Genomic DNA, 20,202 nt, shown 5'->3' with positions numbered 1-20,202 from the left:
ACTTCTTTCCCACTCTGTGCTATGTAGCTCATATTAGACCCTGGTGGAATTGGGGGTAAACAACTGTACTTTGATACTGTCGAAAATGAAGTTATTACTCTCATCACACTAAGGTAACCCTGACATGTTCAAGATGAACCATGGCCAGAGTTGATAGGAGTGTCCTTCCCAAGACAGAATGGGAATTGTTCTTTACAGTGGGTATTCGTGTGCCTATTTGGACATTATCTTTATATATATATATATAAACTCCAAAAGGCAGATATAAAAATACTGTGGGGGAAAGATTCCCTGGCTTTCACAGGGGAAGCTCTGTTTAGCAGGTGTACTGACTAGTACTGTGTCAACTTGACCCAAGCTAGAGTCATCAGAGAGGAAGGAGCCTCAACAGAGAAAATGTCTCCATGAGATCTAGCTGTAAGGCATTTTCTCAACTAGTGATCAGTGGGGGAGGGAAACCCATTTCAATTTTATTGGGTTTCTGTCATCCATAAAGATTTGCAACAGGAACTCGAAAGAAAAATAGTATGTAATTGTTGATACTGTTTTCTGAATCACTTTGCTTCAGTTTCATATACATCAAAAGAATGCAGATGTAGTCTTGGGTTCCCTAGTAGGTATTGGATCAAGGGTCTAGGTAGATGGGAAGCAGGGTGTGGGGGAAAGGGGGACAGGTCCAGTCTCAGGGCTATGGCTACACGCACTGTTTGGCTAGAACAAGCCAGATGTCACGGTAAAAGTGACCATAGGGGATACTCGGGGAGTACTTGATTTTTTGTCACCTGCTCCACTGAGAACTGAGAGAGAAGTACAGCTACCTCTAGGAAGGATAGATGGCTAACAACAGCTCTCCTTGAGGTCCTGGATGAGGATGAGGAACTGTGTTATACCAGGGTGGCTTATCCACTTGTGATTAGCCCCATTCTAATGCTAGGTGTGTGATTCTGGGCAAGTGGCGTAACCTCTCTTTCCTCATTTTCCTCACTGTACAGCGGGAATAATTAATTGTCTAAGGTGCCTATATATTGAAATGATGGACATTTTACCCAGTGTCATGCACATAGTCAGCATCCAATAAAAGTTGGGACCATTCTTGTTAGTTTTGTGGATATTTCTAACAAATAAACAAACAGTAAAAGCAATTTAAGAAGAGGGAAGAAAATGAATACACTTTCTATTAGAAGGTAATATTAAAATGATTGCCAATGCCAAAGGTGAAATGCTCTCAGGATTTTAGTTCTCATCAATTAAGAAAAATGCTTGTTCATTTTTTCTCTTAAAAATGTATTACATTTATTTATTTAGTATGTATCATGTATATGTGCTTGTGTGCATGTGTGTGTGTGTGTGTGTGTGTGTGTGTGTGTGTGTGGTGTGCCCATGCCATCGTCACTGTATGGAGGTCAGAGGACAACTTTTCTATGTCTGTTGTCTACCATGTGGGTACCAGGGATCAGTCTCAGGCTGTCAGGCTTGAGTAGCCAGCACCTTGAGCTATGGAGCCGCCATCTTGCTGGCTCCCATTTTGCTTTCTTAAACATAGTTTCAGAGTTAGAGAAATAGCTCAGTTGCTAAGACTGCTTGCTGTTCTTGTGAAGGACCCCAGTTCAGTCCCCGGCAACTATGTGGGGTGGCTCACAACCCCAGCTCCAGGGGAGCAAACATCCTCTTTTGACTGCCTTGAGCATCTGCACTCACATGCGTACACCAGCATACAGGCACACATATATACACATAATTAAAAATTAAATAAACCTAAGAAAGGTTTCATATATCAAAGTCATTTTAGTTTTAAGTCCAAGCAATGAACAAATCGGGAAGAAAATAATATGGGACCATGCCTTTACTATTGTGGTAGTTTAAAAGAAAATGGCCTCCAAAGGGATTAGCATTATTAGGAGGTGTGGCCTTGTTGAAGGAAGTGTGTCACTGTGAGGGGTGGGGGGCAGGCTTTGAGGTCTCCTTTGCTCCAGCTTCCCTCAGTGTGACACTCACTCAACTTCCCGTCCTTGCTTATGAAGATGGAAGGACTCTCAGGTCCAGCACCACGTCTGCCTGCATTGGGCCATGTTCCCTCCCGTGATGATAATGGACTGAATGTCTGAAACTGTAAGCCACCACCACCACCACCACCACCACCACCACCACCACCACCACCACCACCACCACCACCACACCACAATTGGATGTTTTCCTTTATAAGAGTTGCCATGGTCTTGGTGTCTCTTCACAGCAATGGAAACCGAACTATAAAACACATGGTGGCAAGTATCAGATTGCATTTCTCTTCCAGCTTTTTGTGTAGAGGAAGAGTTCATGGACACAAAGTAAAAGATTCAATAGCCTCAATGTTTAATTCTTTAAAGGAAATATTGTTATAAGTATGCTTTTTCTTTTTAAAAATATTTTTATTTTTTGAGAACTTCCCACAATGTATTGTGATCATATTTACGCCATGCCACCTCCCACTTCTCCTTTTAATTCTTCAGAGATCTGACCCCATTTCTCTGCCCTTCCGCCCACAAAATTCATGGCCTTTTTTCTTTTAATATCCCATTGGGTCCAACCTGTCCTGCTTACTTCCTCCTGGATAGACTACCCACTGGAGCATGGTTGAGTTAGGGACTACCTACCCTTGAAGAAAACTGACTCTCCTTCTCCCAGAAGATATCAGCTTCTGTAGCTACTCGCTCAGAGTTCACATCTGGGTAACACTGTTGATAATCTTTTTCTCTCAGGACCCTGAATAGCACCTTATAGTACTATAAAAATCATTGACCCAGAAGGAAACTTCTTGGTCAATACAGCCTGAGTTCTCCATGTCCTGTGACTAGTGTGTGTGGTGTCTTCAGCAATAGGCTCTTGCCATCCAATTAGGGAGCATGGTGACAGCCTATATTGTTTTGCGGGTTTCTAGAATACCTCTGACCATCAGCTGGAGAGGAGGTATGCCATACCCAGCCGGCACTGCACATTTCATTTGGCAAACTGTGGCTTCTGGGGTGGCAGGCTCTATTTTTCCATGACACTGCATCTCTTCTATATTTTAGATCTGGGTGGCTAATTGTGCCACATTATTTAGTTTTTATTTTAACACTGGTTTTGGGAAAATGCTGTTAAACTTTTTGGAAGTGCTTTTCATTTTTGGAGTCAGTGCATCCCCAGAATCTTGTAAGGAGTCACAGCAGGCATGGCATTGTATAATAAAACACTCTGACAAGAGGAGAGCAGTACAGGGGGCTGAGGGCACAGCTGGCAAGGGCGGGATCCACGCCCAGTCACCCTTACATTTACAACTCAAGTTTGTTTGGATACTTGCTGTCCCTCAGCAACCCTTGACAGGAGGCAGATGTTCTTAAAAATGTCCTTTAATCTCAACAGTGGCTCTTGCTATTAAATTACACTTTCTCATTTTCAGAACTATGTGAATTTACATCATTAAAAAAAAAAGGTCATCTCTGAATCCATTTCCAGTGAGTAATAGGCTCCAAAATTTTGAAATTTATAGACGAGTTAGGTAGATACTATCAACTTGAAACTCAGATTTGGAGAAAAAGAAACTCTCCAGATGTCTGTAAACAGTAGATGATTGAAATACATTTATTTTAATTAGTTTAAATAGGCATAGAGCTTAATGAAGATATGACCCAGGTAGTAGGAGCGTAACCCTCTGAGTTCCCCATCTTGTGCGTGCCTATTGGTTTTAGATGTTCTCATTGCTTAAGTCACTTTGGAGGAAGCTTTGTTTCCTCTTCAGGGTCTGGTCATGCTTAGTGCCTGGCTGAAGAACGAATGCCTGCCTGCTAGCCCTCTTATATTCTCACATGTTCCTACACAGGGCCCATCTCCAGAGGATGTGGAGAATTCCAAAAAGAAGTACCATAGCTGGGCATGGTAGCACACAACTACACTAGGAGTCTAAAGAAGGAGGATCAGCTGTGTTTCATAGCAGGATGTTGCCTCGAAAAATGGGGGTGGGGGGGAGAAACAACAAACAAAAGCTGGAAAAACCTACACTACACTGTTTGAAGTATCATTCAGAGAAGATGGACAATAGCATCACTTCTTGTCCTCACATTAATTTGAAGAGGCACTCCCCCTCCATGTTCCCCATCAGAGTGAGACAACCCAAGACATAACGAGGATGGAAAACAGGTGTGGTGGTTTGAATGAGAAAGGTACCCACAGCCTCTTACGTTTCACTGGTTCCCGACTGGTGGAGTTGTTTAGGAAGGAGCAGGAGATGTGGCCTTTTGGAGGAGGCATGCCACTGAGGGTAGACTTTGAGTTTTCAAAAGCCCAAGCCAGACCTAGTCCCTCTCTCTATCTGCCTCCTGCCTGGAGCTCAAGATGTAAAGCTTTCAGCTTCTGCTGCTAGCCATACCTGCCTGCCTGCTGCCACCATCCTCACAGCTGTGCTGGTCATGTTCTGATCCTCTGAAACTGGAAGTTAGCTCCCAGTTAGATACTTCCTTTTACAAATTGTGTTTGTCATGGTGTCTTCACAAAAATTGAACAGTGACTAAGACACTAGGTGTTGCTGCGACTGGGAAAAAAATGTGCTAGGGGATCTTTGCTAGGGGTTTCCCAAGTCAGTAAGAACAAGGCTCCTCCTCGGGAGACTCCCTGGCTCTTGGTTTTGGAATCGGGAGACGCCCTGGCTCTTGGTTTTGGAAACAGTTCTGATTTCTGTGGCCTTAATGTGTTTACTTGGAGGTTGGTTACTTTGTACTAGTCTCTTCTACCGAGGAGGAACTGGCACATTTTCCAGCTGCCTTTCTCTTTGTGGTCTCAGGTGTTTACTCTGGTAGACTCTACAGAGATGCAATACAATTGAGAGACTCTGCCACTGCTTAGAGCTGCAGATTTCTCTCCTTAGTTTTGATCCTTAGTATTCCTGGGGGTTGGCATTGGAGTTGGTGAAGCCTTCCATAGGAAGGCATTATGACCCTTGGCATTCCCTGGGCTGGCATTGGAGGTGGTAAATCCTTCCATGGGAAGGCTTTGTGACATTAAAAAGCTGACACACTGGTGCATATAAACATGGCTTCACTGATTTTTTTTTTAAAGTAAGAATTATTTGAAAAAATCAATATAAAGCCAAGAGGGGTGGCTCACTCTTAAAATTCCAACTATCCTGAGGCTGAGGCGGGAGGATTGTCATATAGATATTATCTGGGATTTGTTGCTGCTGTTGATTGCTTTTTGTTTGTTTGCTTGTTTTCTTTTTCAGGTAATCATCTTATTTTGTTGAGGCACTCTGTCTGTATCGCACAGACAATCCTAGCAAACCTAAGACAGAAATGTTATCCTTCCTGGTGTTCTGTCTGTAATAGCACCGAAGGTTGGCTTTACGGAATTTGAATTTTAAGATACATTTACATAATGCATACGCCTTATAAATAACTTGACTGTCTATACAAATGGTGTTTGTGCATTCTCTACTTGCCCCAAACACCTCAAGCCTCCTTCACTGTGAGCAGAAAGTCCTCTCATTACCCTCCAGGCTGGTCTGTAGACACTAATTTTCTAAGTGAACTTTGTATCCTTAAAATTGTCTAGGATTCAGTTTTCTCACTCATAAATTAAGGGTTTGGATAAATTCTACTTTCTTTGAATTTCTTTGATTTTCCATGGTCCCTCCTGTCTATCTCCCAACAAGTGACATTTCTGGTCAGTGTCTTCCTGAATCAACTTGCAAAGTGTTATAGATAATTCTAATTATGCTGCAATCAAAATGTCGCTTCTGATCTTGGGAAAATAGACTCTAATTGACTAGAATTGCCCTTGAGCACTTTCTTATCAAGAGGTTGTTCGTTATGCAAATCTTTGATAACCTTTCTGTACTTTACTCAAAAAAATTCTTACCCCCTACATGGGCTCCTTTCTCCTGTCTGACCCTCCATCTTCATTACCATCTAGGCTTCTATTGCACAGGCTAAAGGGTAGGAGAGTTGATGGACCAGAGTCTCAGCTTTGTCCTACTTTCTTGTAAGACTTCACAAAATAAATAGGGACACTTTCCCCATCTTCCTACATGGTCATGAACTAGAAGGCACATGTGGGCATGGGGAGAGAGAGATGCTCACTTTTAGAGGCACTGACACTTCTCATTTTAGAGCTCACAACTGTATGCTCTCTGCCTTTCCTCTCAGAAGGTCATGATCATCTCTGTCTTTTGGTTTGTGTATGGTAACAGTTGTTGCTTTGTTCAGGAAGTGCCCACACAAGCACATGAAAGTGCGTGTGTGTACAGAGTTCACGGAGCGTCTCCTAGTGATAGCAAAGCGCGCCACCTGAAGCATGGCATGGGCTGCAGAGCATGCTGAGGTGTGGTGCTTTGTGGGGATTTGGCACCGGGGGTGGTTGCTGACTTTCCACGGTGTGTCAGAAAAGTCTTTAACTTCCAGGCAGAAGTGGATAGATAAAACCAGTGTTTGCTGAATTCAGTTTCTAGCCATGCAAAGAGCTGCAAAAACTGCTCTCTTCCTTCTGCTCCCAGTGTGCCATCAAATACATCACCAGGTGAATCTGCCAAGACTGGTTTTGAGGACCCTCACCCGAAACTGTCAATAGCCTCAGGATTTTTCAATGCTTGGCTTTCATGCAGATACCAAAGTGCGAGGATCAATGAAAGTGGAGCAAGCCTTATGATGGGTGTGGCCATTTATGGCTATAATCCCATGGAGGCAGGAATATTGGGAGTTCAAGGCCAGCCACAGCTACATAGCAAGTTGGAAGCAAGCCTCAAAGAAGTTCTCAGAATTTCATGAGCTTGGGAAAGTTATGCACACTCAGACAGCCAGATTATTGACAAAGTTGCATCTCACTCTCCAAACTGAAAAGGATGGCTAAAAGAAGAGCTAACTTCTTTTCCTCTTTTCCTTCCTTCCTCTCTCTTTCCTTTCCTAGAAAAGCCTACAAAAATTAATACAATCTTTTGGCTTCCCTTGGCCCATTGTGTATCTTATTAATCAGAGCAAGACTGTAAATTATAAATATGAAATGCATCTTGGGGAGAGCCTAAGAAATCGCTCAGAAGTCCTCCGCTTACTGACTCATTTAGAAGTAGAGGACTCTTGAGTGGCTTCCGCACCAGGCACTGTGGCCAGTACTTATTTCAGTGAGGCCTCGCCATTCTCTGCAAACTGGTCAATTGAGCACCTGGACAAATGGATGCCGGCTTTGCTCCCCAAAACTTTCGGGTAAGTTTCTGCTTTGAGGAGTAGGTGCTTCCCTGAAACTTTCTCTAAGATATTCTCTAAAATGTATTTCACCTTTGATGAGAGATTTAATCTGCACTGGGAAGTTATCCTTCATTGGCAATAGCTTTTGAAGTTTGTTATCATGTCTCTTTAATTGCTTTAAATTAACTTTTCTTCTCATTTTAATTTAGGGATGGAAGTCTTCCATTGGTTTGAATGTTTTGAGGAGTGTTGGTAATTAAATGGAGAGGATGGGGTTCACACCTACACAATGGCTGTCTGTTGGAATTCCTGGCCACTCCCCCAGCTATAAGACCGAACATGTGCAGTTCAGTAGCCAAGTTAGGGGCCTTATGCCCTATGTAATCCCTGCACTGTGCGTAATTTGCATACAGCATGATCACGCAATCTATGCGCATGCGTGGCACAACTCTGTAAGCCCATATGCGCATGTGCAGGGGAATCCATAAGAAGGGTCACAGACTCCTCCCTTCTCTTTTCTCTTCTCCTCCCCTGCCCCTCTCTCTCTCTGCACTTGCCTTCCACAGGCCTGGTCACACTCTCTTCTGTCCCTCCCTTCTCCTAATAAAGCTCTGATACTGGGTTTGTTGTGCCTCGTGGCCTTTCTCACATGGCCGCATTAAAACCAACACTGTCCGCAGGGAAACATGCCTGAGAGTAGAGTGCCCAAGTTGGCCTTAAACTTGCTATGTAGTTGAGGCTGGCCTTGAACTCCTGATTTTCCTATATGTACCTTCCATGTGCTGGGATTATAGGTGTGTGCTTCGGTGCCTGACTTCCATATACAAGAAAGCCAGGTCTGAGTCACTACTCTCAAGTAAAGGTTCCATGGTCGTTCTATTTACTTACACTTACAGCTGATTTCTTGCTACCAAATCATTCACTGTAATACTGAGTGCCCCCCAAATCAAACACACTTACTCTTCAGTCTTTTTATTCAAAGTTTGGTTACCCTTAGTTATAAATACTGGGAATTTGGAAACGAATCCTGTAGAAAGAGTACAGAGGAACTCATGCAACCACAGTCTGTGTGGTGGGTTGCATATGAATGGCCCCATAGGCTTACATACTTGAATGTGTGGTCATTAGAGAATAGTGCTATTGGAGAGGAATTACCAAGTGTGGCCTGGTTGGAGGAAGTGTGCCAGTGCGGGTGGGCTTTGGGTTTCAGAAGCCCAAGCCAGGCCCACTGTCACTCTCTCTTCCTGCTGCCCTGCTGATCTGGATGTAGAACTCTCAGCTACTCTCCAGCACCATGTCTGCCTGCATGCCACCATGACATAATGGACAAAAACCTCTGAACTGTAAGCCAGCCCCAGTTAAATGGTTTCCTTTGTGAGAGTTGTGGTGATCACGGTGTCTCTTTACAACAATAAAACCAGTCTAATAGGTAAACACACACACACACACACACACACACACACACACACACACACACAGAGTGAAAAAAGATAATTTCAAATCTTTAACTAATACATAAGACTCTGAAGAGGTCGGGCTGGGCTCTGAAGCGGGTGAGTGGTGAATGACCAGGAGTCAGACAGGCAGAATGTAGAAGCAAGGTTCAAATCAAAGGAAGCAGCAAGAGGTGGGTCTGCAGAACTGGGAGGCAGTGTGAGATCTCAGAGGGACACATGGGATAGTAGGTGGGAAGGCCAGGGAGGGAGCCAGGAGCAAGCAGGGGCCAGGTCACAGGTTGCCTACCATGAGGAGGCAAGTTTACATTTTCTCTAAGGACAAAAGTTCTTGGAAGGTTTCGTGCATAGAGGTGACATGTATTCTGGATCACATTTTGAAAGGATCAGGTGGGCTAGTTTGGGGCAGAGTCTAGTGAACAGCCCAGTGAAAATTAGCATTACAGGGCACTGAGGGCAGCAGTCGGGAAGGCTGCTGCAGGAGCCTGTGTGGAGGAAAGAGACTGGCCGTAGGTCCCACTTGGGTTTTCACTCACTTGACACCATTTCCTTGCATAAGTTGAACTGAAAACCACAAAGTGAGTCAGACACTGTTTGTGCCCGCCTGCATCTCGACACCTGAAAGGCGGAGGTGTGCAGATTGAAAGTTCCAATCTGGCAAGATCCCCGTCTTAACAAACCACCACGCTGCTAAAAATCTAACAACTGATTTGGACCTAGGTCTCAAGCAGGACTTATAGCTAATAGACATCACTCCTTGTTCTCCACGACCACCTAACCGAGGAACTTTGGTTTGGTTAGGTTTGGTTTTTTTGAGACGGATCTTACACAGGCCAGGCTGTCCTCACCCACTTTGTAGCTGAAGATAACTAACTCCTGATCGTATTTCATCTCCTGAGTAGTGAGGTGACAGATAAGCGCCTCCACACCCAGCCAGCCAATAACCTTTTATCATTTTCCTCCTGTCATTGTTTGTGGCAAATTTAGAAATAATTGAGAACACCGTCTAGAAATATTTACAAACCAAGACAGCAACTTTTAAATGGCAAGTTCACCTGTAGACCTTCGGATGGAAACTAAGGAAGGGCATAGAGGATTTGTGAGCAATAGAGGAATGAAGTCAGCTTCCCTGCGACACTCTCGCTCACTGCATTCCAACGGGAGGCGCTGACTCTGATTGCTCTGTTTTATCTGGATCCGTTGCTGACACACAGATGATACACACAGCTCCACCATAATAACCCAAGCTTTCTAAGTCTGTTTGCAGAAAGAAATACATTCCTTCTGGTTTTGCCAGCGTGATCAAACACTGGCAATGTGTGTCCACAGAAGATTTTCCTGACGAAATCTGAGACATCATCTTACTGATGCTACCTTTCAAGATGATAAGAAGAAAAGGGAAAGCCTTTTGAAAAGACAGCCACCAGACCTTTATCCCTCCTTACAGACATTGTAGAAACATGCACCACTTATAAAGACAACACAACTAGGAATAACTTCAGTGGTTTGAAAAATCATAAAATGAACCAAATGATAGCTTGCAGGAATCAGTAGCAGATCAAAGGACTTTGTGGTAGGTGTATGGTGCGTGTGTGAGAGAGAGAGAGCTATGGGTGGATAGCTAGGTGAGCAAGGAAGCCTTTCACGGAAGTGGGAAACCGTGAAAAGTGACCTGAAGGCAGATGGTTTCCACTTGGGGCCTATGTTGAGCTCAATAAACTTGTGCATATCCATTTGTCGATTGTAAGGAGACTGACATATAGGTCTGAAGTTGAAAGAAGAGAAGAGCCTGATATTAAAAATTTAGGGCATTTGAAAAAAAAATCTTGCTTTATAGCTTCAAGTACGTGGTAATTTGGGACTTTTAGAATCCCTAGAATAAATAGGCTAGCCAGAGCAAGCATGCGAAGCGTGAAAGGCAAATACTGTCTAAGGGCTAGTAAGACCAGAACTGTGTCAGGAGGACCCAGAGCAGGATACAGAGGCTCTACAAAGCACAGTGAGGAGCCTTGGGAGCTACAAAGAGAAGAACATTTTGAAGAGTGTGAGCTGGGGCATAGCTCAGTGGTGAAGTGCATACCCAGCACATGTTAGGGCGTCAGCTGAATCCCCAACTCTTAAACTGTGTTCTCACAACAGTGTTCTGTAATATCAGATGCTAAAGAAATGGCAATTAGAAAATTATCTAACCAAGAGCAATAGCCCCCACTGCCAGGACTGGGGAATCTGAGGCAGGAGATTGGCTGCCAGTTGCAGGCCAACCTGGCTGGGTTTCATAGTAGGACCCTGTCTTTAAATAATAATAAAAAAACTTAAATATGTACTGCATTTGGTCATATGCACACCATTTTAATAATCTTGTGAACTTTTCTGGTAGAATCGGCGTAAGGAAAACTAAAGAAATACACATGGGGAATAAGAGCACGCTGAACACAATGAAACTTTCCAAAATAGTTTGACATTGGAGAATAAAAGTGATACAGGCCACGAGAGAGAAGGCACCTACCACCTTCTCGGCCATAAGATCCGAGCTTGTTTAAATGCTGATGAGGAATAAAAGAAGGGATATATGTGTATACACTTATGTAGGTGAGCTTAATTACACATCAACCATGAGAATCATAGCACACATTGAAGGACTGGCTCCCAATAAATGATGAAGACTTTCCAGTATAAGAAGAGGTATTGAGAGTAAAATCAGATTGGGTGACTAGGTAGTTGGGGTAGAGGAGTGGCCTTGTGGCTGCTTTCACGATCTCAGTGGGACAGGATGGAAGGTTACTTGGTGGAGGATTGAGCTAAAGTCGCGATAGCTGGCAGATTTGACAGGAGAACGCTTGGGAAATGGGAGCATGCTGCGGGATCATAGCAAAGTGGCAGCTGGCCTGAAGAACCCATCTAAGGTTGATGCTCATGGAGTTGGGGCACCAGAGTGCCTGGTTATTACTGCTGTACTGCAGCATGTGACAGGGAAGCAAGCCTGCTGTATTATATGTAAAAGGTTGGCAACTGGGTTGACATTGAGTGCTGCCGGGTAGATGCTATGGGGAAACAGTGTGACAGGGAAATTTGGAGTTTGGTGTTCTCACCAAATGTGCCAGAATGTGCAGTGATGAAATCCAGGGAGATGAGTCAGAAGGGAAGAGAGGAAGGCACTGTCAGTGAGGGAATGAGCAAAAGATGGAGGTGCTGACAGGACCCAGGCACTCGGCTCGTTCTAGCTATGGGATGTGCTTGACACTCACTCGCTAGTATGGACATGCAGATGGCTTGTTCCCTGTTCAGGTTTTAATGGCTCAATTATATATTTTTCATAGCACTTCTCAGAATGGGCTGGACATGGTAAGCATAAATTCTTGCTTGATTATGAATCTGAAAGTGCAGAGAGATAATAGACTGCGTTAGGCAAACTAGGAAAATGACTCTGGCGGTCATCTGTCTTGTGTGTTGCTAGAGTCTGATACCTGAGACTTGATGACTTGTAAAGAATCAAAATCTATTTCCTCATTATTCTGGGCCCCAAACCAAAGGGCTCACATCTGAGCACATTTTCGTCGTACCACAGGGTAAAAGCAGACTGGCCAGGTAGCATATGTGGGGGAACCCACTTTCTTGATGATGACATCAATTCATTCTTGAAAGCAGAGTGTATCCTAGTCATTTCTCAAAGCTCCTACTGCAAGCCATGTGCCTGAGTCATGCCTCAAATCTTCTACTTCAAGCCCTGAGCCTAACTCACTTCTCAGAGCTTCTACTTACAGCACGACTGCCTAGAATTTAATTAATTAATTCAGTTTTGCTCCCCCCACTCCACCCGCGTGCCTTAGACAGGATCTCTAGCCCCTGACTGGCCTCAGACTCACTGTGTAGGTGTGTAGGCCAGGCTGGTCTCAAACTCATAGAAATCTACCTGCCTCTGCCTCCTAAGTGCTGGAATTAAAGGTGTATGATACCACACCTGGCTTAGAATTACATTCAACACACAATGGACATAGTGAAACCACAGCATCAATTATTATCTCTTGTAAACTTATGGTACAAGATTGAAGGAGTGAAACCTGAGAAACACTGACCTTGATTTTCAAAATAACTAGTAAGCCTTATAACAGTGTGTAGCAAACTGTTTTCCAAGTAGACTCAGATGTTTCACATTAATGATGGACTTTCTTGCTGCCAAATGGACAGGATTACTTACTGTTATTGTTATTATTATTATGTAAAAGAGACAGATATGACAGAGTGTCTTTTTATCAGCCATGTTTCCGTGTATTTATGTGTACTGATAATTCAATAGAATCTGATTGAGTATTTGGTTTCATTTTAAAAAGTGACTACTATGTACTTAAGTAGTTTTACAATAAAAGTAGAGATACTGTTTGAAAAACTGGCATCTGAATTAATGCTAGTCAAGAATTTCCTTTAAAACTTTGACCCAAATAAAAATGATAGTGTTTACAAATTGGGTTCGAATGTGGACAGGGCAGATTCCGGCAGGGGCTGAAGGCTTGGTGTAAGAGCTCTGGAATTAGCCCATGAAAGGAATTTTGTAGCCTCTCATCGAGAGACAGCCCTCAATTCTCGTCAGTGAATCATCCGAGCTTTCTTCTTTTCCTTGTCCAAAGGCTCCTCCTTCATTTCCAGGAGGCTTGTTAGAGTGTTATGTTAAGTTAAACTTCATTGAGAGGATCTGCCCACATGACCTTGGTTCTGTAGAGGAGATGAATCGGGGCATGAGCAGGCTGTACATGCCTGAGGTTCTGTGGAAACTGCTTGAAGGAGCCGACCACAGAACTGGAGTTTCCCATTTGCAGATGAGATAATTGCTTTAGAACACAGTGTGACATATTTTGTGGGTTAAATGCGGACAGATTTGCTATACAAAAACCAATAGATCAACATTTCCCCTTTGCATCCACCTGTGCATGGGTGACATCATTTTCATCAGTGACAACTTACTCAAGTTTCCTAAAAATGCTCACCCTAATGAATCAATAATTCATGTCAGTATTTTAAGCAGCGAGCAATGTTTTGCTATTGAAAAAGGAGATTTTGTAGTTTTTCACTCACAGACTGATAGTGACAAACACATCTTTGCCATGAAGAAGGGTAGGCCATTTTGTAAATTCTTCTGTGACTGCCCTAAGAGTAGGATATGATAGGAGCTCCATGATAGTTATGTTTGTAAACCAATTATGACATGGCCTTGTGTGTGTGTGTGTGTGTGTGTGTGTGTGTGTGTGTGTGTGTGTGTGTGGCTGGGAGGGAGTACTAGGGATAGTCCCAGAGCCTCATGCATGCTAAACAAGTGTTCTATCACTGAGCTACACACTCAAGCTTCTTTTATCTATGAAGTTATTTTTCCTCATTACAATAGAAATATATATATGTATATATATATATATGTATATATATATACATTATAGTGGAATTTTAAATTCAGAAATATAAATTGATACAAACCAAAACAAAATTACCATATTGGGTACATTGCTGAACACATTTCTCCACACTCTTTTTCTGCATGTGTATGTGCCACCATATCTACAAATTTACTGGTTGCTTTATGCCTGATAATTATATTTGATACATCTTCCCAAATTGGTAACCTTTAAAGATACTCACATTTTAAAATATTCACATAGTATACTGTTAAATAAGTCTATTACTGGACGTTTTAGTTTTTTTTCTGATACTTTGCTGCTGCAAATAGCTCCTTGCTAAACATCCTTTTACACAGTCTTTCTGCACTTTCTTAATTATACCCCGAGGCTGAGTTTCCAGAAGACAGGCCACTAGGCCACAGGTCTGGGCATTTGGAAGTCTGATAATTACTGACAAATTATTCTCCAGGATGCCCTGTTATCTGATCTCTGGCCACAGAAGGACGAGACTGCTGGTTTTGCCTCACCAACAGACCCAAAGCCTAAACCTTTCTGGGCTTGTTCTGGTTCTCACCATAGCTCTTTGAAGCAGATAGAACAAACGAGGAGGGATGGAAATGGTCACCCATGCAGCGTATAAGCTCAGGCTGAGGGCAGCTCCCAGCTCCTTCCTCATTCTTACCCTCCTGCTGCAGGTGGTGGTGACACTAGATGACTCCCGGGCAAGAACCAGGAGTAGGAATTCCTGTTCCAGCCACAGCCTGGCTCCTGCTTGTATTGCTGGCAGGGCTCTGGCCTCCAGCCACCAGTCTGTGGGTGGCATGATTCTTGTATTCTGAGCAAAAGGCTGTGTTGGCACACTGCTCACCCAGGCCAGTGCTTAAGGCAGCGGGGAGGAGGTGGTAAGGAAGCAGAGGGTGACCAAATCGCAAACAAAAGAGCACAGCTCAGAAATCCTGCAACTCTTACTCTGCATTGGGATCACAACAACTCAGGCTATCCATCCAGTGCGAAATTTTAATTAACGGGCTTGGTTTTCAATGATTAGATTTCTACATGTAGACTATTTTTGATCTTTCCGTTTTTTAGTTTTTTGTTTTTTTTTTTGGAGACAGCATCTAATATGGCTCAGGCTAGCCTCAAGCTGGCCTTGTAGCTAAGGATGACCTTGAACTCCTGATCCTCCAGCTTCCACCTCCCAAACTCTCTGACTACAGGTGAGCATCACCATGCCTGGCTCTTAAAGTTTAATCATAATTCAATTCTGGTTATGGGGAGATCCAGGGCCTCTGATGCTAGGTAAGGAGCTTGTCCACCATGCCATGCCTCCATCCCCGTATTTTTATTTACACAGCACATCTGAGGAGTTAAGTTTTCATAAACAAAGCAAAAGATACGGTGAAGAAAAACTTCCCTTCAAGATAAAAGAAACAAGAAGCATGTCTTCTGACTTTCTTGATTCATGTACTTTCATATACTTATAAAGTAGGAAGAAACTTGAGCATACAAAGCATTGAGTGCAATCCCGAAGGTGTCTGCACAGTTCCAAGAAGTGTTTGGCTGTAGCATTGTGTAAGGAAACTGTGATGCCAAAGGGCAAGGCTGTGGGTACCGGTGAGTAAGCCAGGCATGCTGGTGGGTACCACTGGCTCACCGAGATGAGGCAGTTACAGGCTCTGCTTCTGGAGCATCCTGGGAGCTCAGCGTAGTGAGCACGGGTCCAGGAGGCTTTCCACCACAGTGGCTTTGCTTCCTTTGCTCTTCAGGGAGGCTCTGCTTTCCCCATCATTAACCCAGTTCATCATCAAATAAATGATGCCATTTATTTACCGGGCCGTTTACTCAAGTCCCTTAGAGACAGAAACTAGGCCCCACCCCCTACTACAGACTGAAGGAAATGATCCCATAGCAAATGCAGCGTCACTTTTATCATGGAGGGGAGAGGGATAGAAATTGTATTTTGATCGTTCTATTCATTGTTTCTCAAAATCTTTGGGATATCTTTTCAAATCGATCAAGGTAAATCCTTATAATAATATCTGATGAACAAACTTCAGGTTTAAAGTCAGTTTATGAAATTAGGTAGATCATGTAATTTGTGACCTCAATACTTTTCACCTATGAAGTAAGAATGTTAGACCCAGAGCAGCAATTCTTTTTTGTTTTGTTTTGTTTTTTAATTTTTTTATTTTATAATTTAATTTAATTTTACATATCAGCCACGGAGAGCAGCAATTTCTGATATTCGGAGATGGAGAGAACACATTAGAATCTTCGTTAGACAACAGAAGGTTAGAAAAGCTTACTCAGTATTACTAGATAATCTTACCATTGGGAGTGAAAGGTATTTATGTTGTTACTTTTCATGGGACCGAGACAAAACACTTGACAGAAGCAACTTCAGGAAGAGAGAGAGCTCCTGATCTCAGCCTGTCGTAGATGGCATGGCTGATGCCGTGCCTCGGTGTGTGGTGGCAGGAGAAGGAAGAGGCTGGCCACGCTGTGGAGGCTGACTGTAGAGGACAGCTGTGTGAGCCATGCCCTGAAGCACCGCCCCTAGTGAGGCAGCTGTATGTGTTACACCTGCCTATCACCTTGAGGCATTGGCCTCTGGGCCGGGGCCATGGAGGACCCTTAATACCTGGGATGCACTTACACCCTCTCTTCTTGACTACCTCATAGCTCTGGACACTGAGATCTTGGACCAAGCCGTTCAGCGTGGGGCATAGCTCAGCTCTCCCGGATCCTACCATAAATCTCTCGTGGTTGTGGGTTTACCCTCAAATAAATTTGATCATTAAGCATGGAACAATCACAATAGCTGACTAGGAAGCAGAACATGGTCCCGAAAGCAGAGGGAGACTGTGACCCTGGTGGCTCACCCCAGTGGCCTGTCTGCCTCAGCTAGCCAGAGTAACTTATGGTACTTCTCCTCCCTTACATTCTTGAGTACCAGAATGGCAGGTACTTGACACTGTGCGTGGCTTTAGACCAAAATCTTAAAGTGCCTCCATCAGTTTATGTCTGTTGGTTACTTATTCGTTTACTTGTTTATTTATTCAGTTTGGGCCAGGGTCTCATATATCCCAGGCTGACCTCAAACTCCTTAGATAGCCAAGGATAGCCTTGGACGTCATCTCCTCCTTCCTGCTTTTACCTCCTGAGCTGTAGGTGTGCACTATCATGCTTTGTTTACGGGGTGCTGGGTCTTCTGAATGCTAGGCCAGCATTCTGCCGGCTGAGTTACCCCTGGGGTTTGGTATGAAGGAGAGGAACACCTGTCCAGAACAGAGTAGGAAGAACAAAGCAGGGAAGCAAGGAGCAGCCTGCTGCCCGTGGTTTAAGGCTGTGAAGTGAGCAGAGGGAAGACTGGGTTGGAAGGAGCCTCAGGTGTCACACCGCAGTCACCCAGGACTCTGGTGTCCCTGAGTCCCACGTACTGGTCTCTTACGAGAGGATCATACATCAGGCAACAGGAACGGCCTGGTTATGTCAATCCCAGTATTCTGTGATTGTCTAGGTGTAACCCAGAGGAGGAAGGACCTGCTTTGAAGGCTTCAGTGGATTAAAAAGCATGTCTCTTCTTCCAGTGCCAGGTCCTTTGTAAGGGAGCATTGAATGGGGGTAAGGTGACCTTGAATCCTAGGGCCTTTCCAAGGATTTCCCAAAGATTATTGTCATGATTCCCTGACTCTCCACTTTTAACTCTCCAGTACAGGGGAACTTTGATAGGAAAGATTCTTTCTTTTCTTTCTTTCTTTCTTTCTTTCTTTCTTTCTTTCTTTCTTTCTTTCTTTCTTTCTTTCTTTCTTTCTTTCTTTCTTTCTTTCTCTCTCTCTTTTTTTTTCTTTCTTTCTTTCTTCCTTCCTTCCCTTCTTCTCCTTCTCCTCCTCCTCCCCCTCTTCCTCCTCCTCCTCCCCCTCTTCCTCCTCCTCCTTCTTCTTCATGAGCATTGGTGTTTTGCTGCAGGTATACCTGTATGAGGGTGTTGGGTACCTTATAACTGGAGTTATAGACAGTTGTGTGGTGCTATGTGCATGCTGGGAGTTGAACCTGGGTCCTATGGAATAGCATCCAGTTCTGTTAACCACTGAACCATCTCTCTAGCCCAGGAAGAATTCTCTTACTTCATCCTTACCTTCTGTCTCTACTGAGTAAGTTTGGGTAGGAAGCTACACTCCTAAGGTCCACCTATACTTTTGTTTACTAGCCAATAAAAACATGGCTTTTGGAGAATCCCAATTCCACAAACACTTCAGCACTAGCACTCATAGCCATGTGCTAAATACAGTGAACACAAGAGAACAAGACACTGAAGAGGGGGCCTGCACATTTTAGCCAACGCTGTAGCAATGTCCTAAGAGACAAACTGGTTACAGACAGAACAGTCTGGGCCAGCTTAGGCAAAGGCTGACTGGGCCTCCAGGGGGCAAATGCAACTTAGAGAAAAAGGTTAACTACATCAAGTCCAGACTGAAGCACTGAGGCCTGAGGTATAGTAGCATCCTGGGCACTGGGCTATGGGGATGGTGTACACGTGCAGAAGAGCAAATTCATCTTCACAGAACACCGAAGCACACAAGGCCAGTACAGACATAAGCGGCAGGTGTTTCAGAGGCTGGAGAGACGACTCAGTCAGTAAAGCTCTTGTCTTTCATGACCAGGGCCCGATTTGGATCCCCACCGTCCACACTAAAATCAAAAGCTGGACATGGTAGCATGCTGGTGATCACAGTGCTGGGGAAGTGGCGTAATTGGATCCCTGGGGCTCTCTGGTCAGCCAGCCTAGCCTACTTGGCAAGTTTTAGTAGGCCTGGCAGAGACCCTGTCTCAAAACAACAACAAAGTAAACCCATGTTAGTACCGGAGATTCAATACTCCAAGTTGTTCTCTGGCTTCCATATGCACACTCTCACTCACGTGACCGTTGCAGGAGGATAAAGGATAGGACCTCCTGATGATTGTGATAAATGGCACTGGTGGTGGCACCGCTGGTTACCGGCAGAAAAGTCACGGGCCATGGCCATGACTACCAGAGTTAAAAAGAGTTTTATTAGAAAGAAGAGAGGATAGGAGGGAGGAGAGCCAGGCCTGGAGAGAAAGGAAGGGCGGGAACAGAAAGAGAATACACAGAGAGAGAGAGAACAGGGGTCCACGTCCGGCTTTTTTTTTAAGGTTTATTTGAGACAAGGTTTCTCTGTGTAGCTTTGCACCTTTCCTGGATCTCGCTCTGCAGACCAGGCTGGCCTCGAACTCACAGAGATCTGCCTGCCTCTGCCTCCCCAGTGCTGGGATTAAAGGTGTGCACCACCACGGCTTGGCCCGCATCCGGCTTTTTAAGGCAGGTACGTAGTCACCCACAGCTGTTGATGACATAAGACACCAGACACGGAGGAGTGAGGGTAGGATCCTAACACCTCCAAGGCAGGCAGGATCCATCCTGATTGATGCTTATGACACTGGGTTGCACCAATGGAGGAATGTGTGCATTTCGTGAGTGTGGAAGAATATGTGAGTGTGTCTGACCAGTGAGGTACTGCCTAGTGGATATTTCTTTATGTACATTCACTGATGGGCTTGCTAAGGGGACAGGAATCAGGCTTCGCAGAGCAGGGGTTGTAGCTCAGGGGTGAGGTGAAAGGGGAGCATGTGCCATGGCCCTGGATTCAAAATGACACCACCAACAAAACCAACAGTCCCAAACCCCAGCCCCAGACTCGGGTTCTCATCTCAGCATCAAGTTAGCTGACTGCAGGCCAGTTACATGAGTCTAGAGGCAAGTTCCTTCTTTATGAACTGTAAACACGGATCTTCCCAGAGTGCTTTGCAGTCTCGTACCGCTGTAGAAGTTCAGGAACCATTCCATGCCTACATGCTGTTCAGGAAGTGACAGGCACCTGGGAAACCCACAAAGTATGGTTTTGTAAGAAGTTGCTTAGTGTCCCAAGGAAGAGCGCCTGACCTCTTGCTGGTTTTTGAAGTACTGATGTGGGAAATTACGACACAAGGTCCAGCAAGGGAGGCTTTCTGCTTTGCTCCTGAAGACCACAATTGCTTAAACTCCACTCTCTCAGGGTTCACCATTCCTCACTAGCCACGTTCCTGCAGTGAGAAGAAGTGGAGTCTTGGGGCATTAGTAAAGCTTGGGGGACCATTAAAGAACACTTGATGTGAAAACAG

This window comes from Peromyscus maniculatus, chromosome 16, assembly GCF_049852395.1.
Source record: "Peromyscus maniculatus bairdii isolate BWxNUB_F1_BW_parent chromosome 16, HU_Pman_BW_mat_3.1, whole genome shotgun sequence".
Classification (NCBI taxonomy): Eukaryota; Metazoa; Chordata; class Mammalia; order Rodentia; family Cricetidae; genus Peromyscus; species Peromyscus maniculatus.
Note: the sequence above shows the minus strand (reverse complement) of the source record.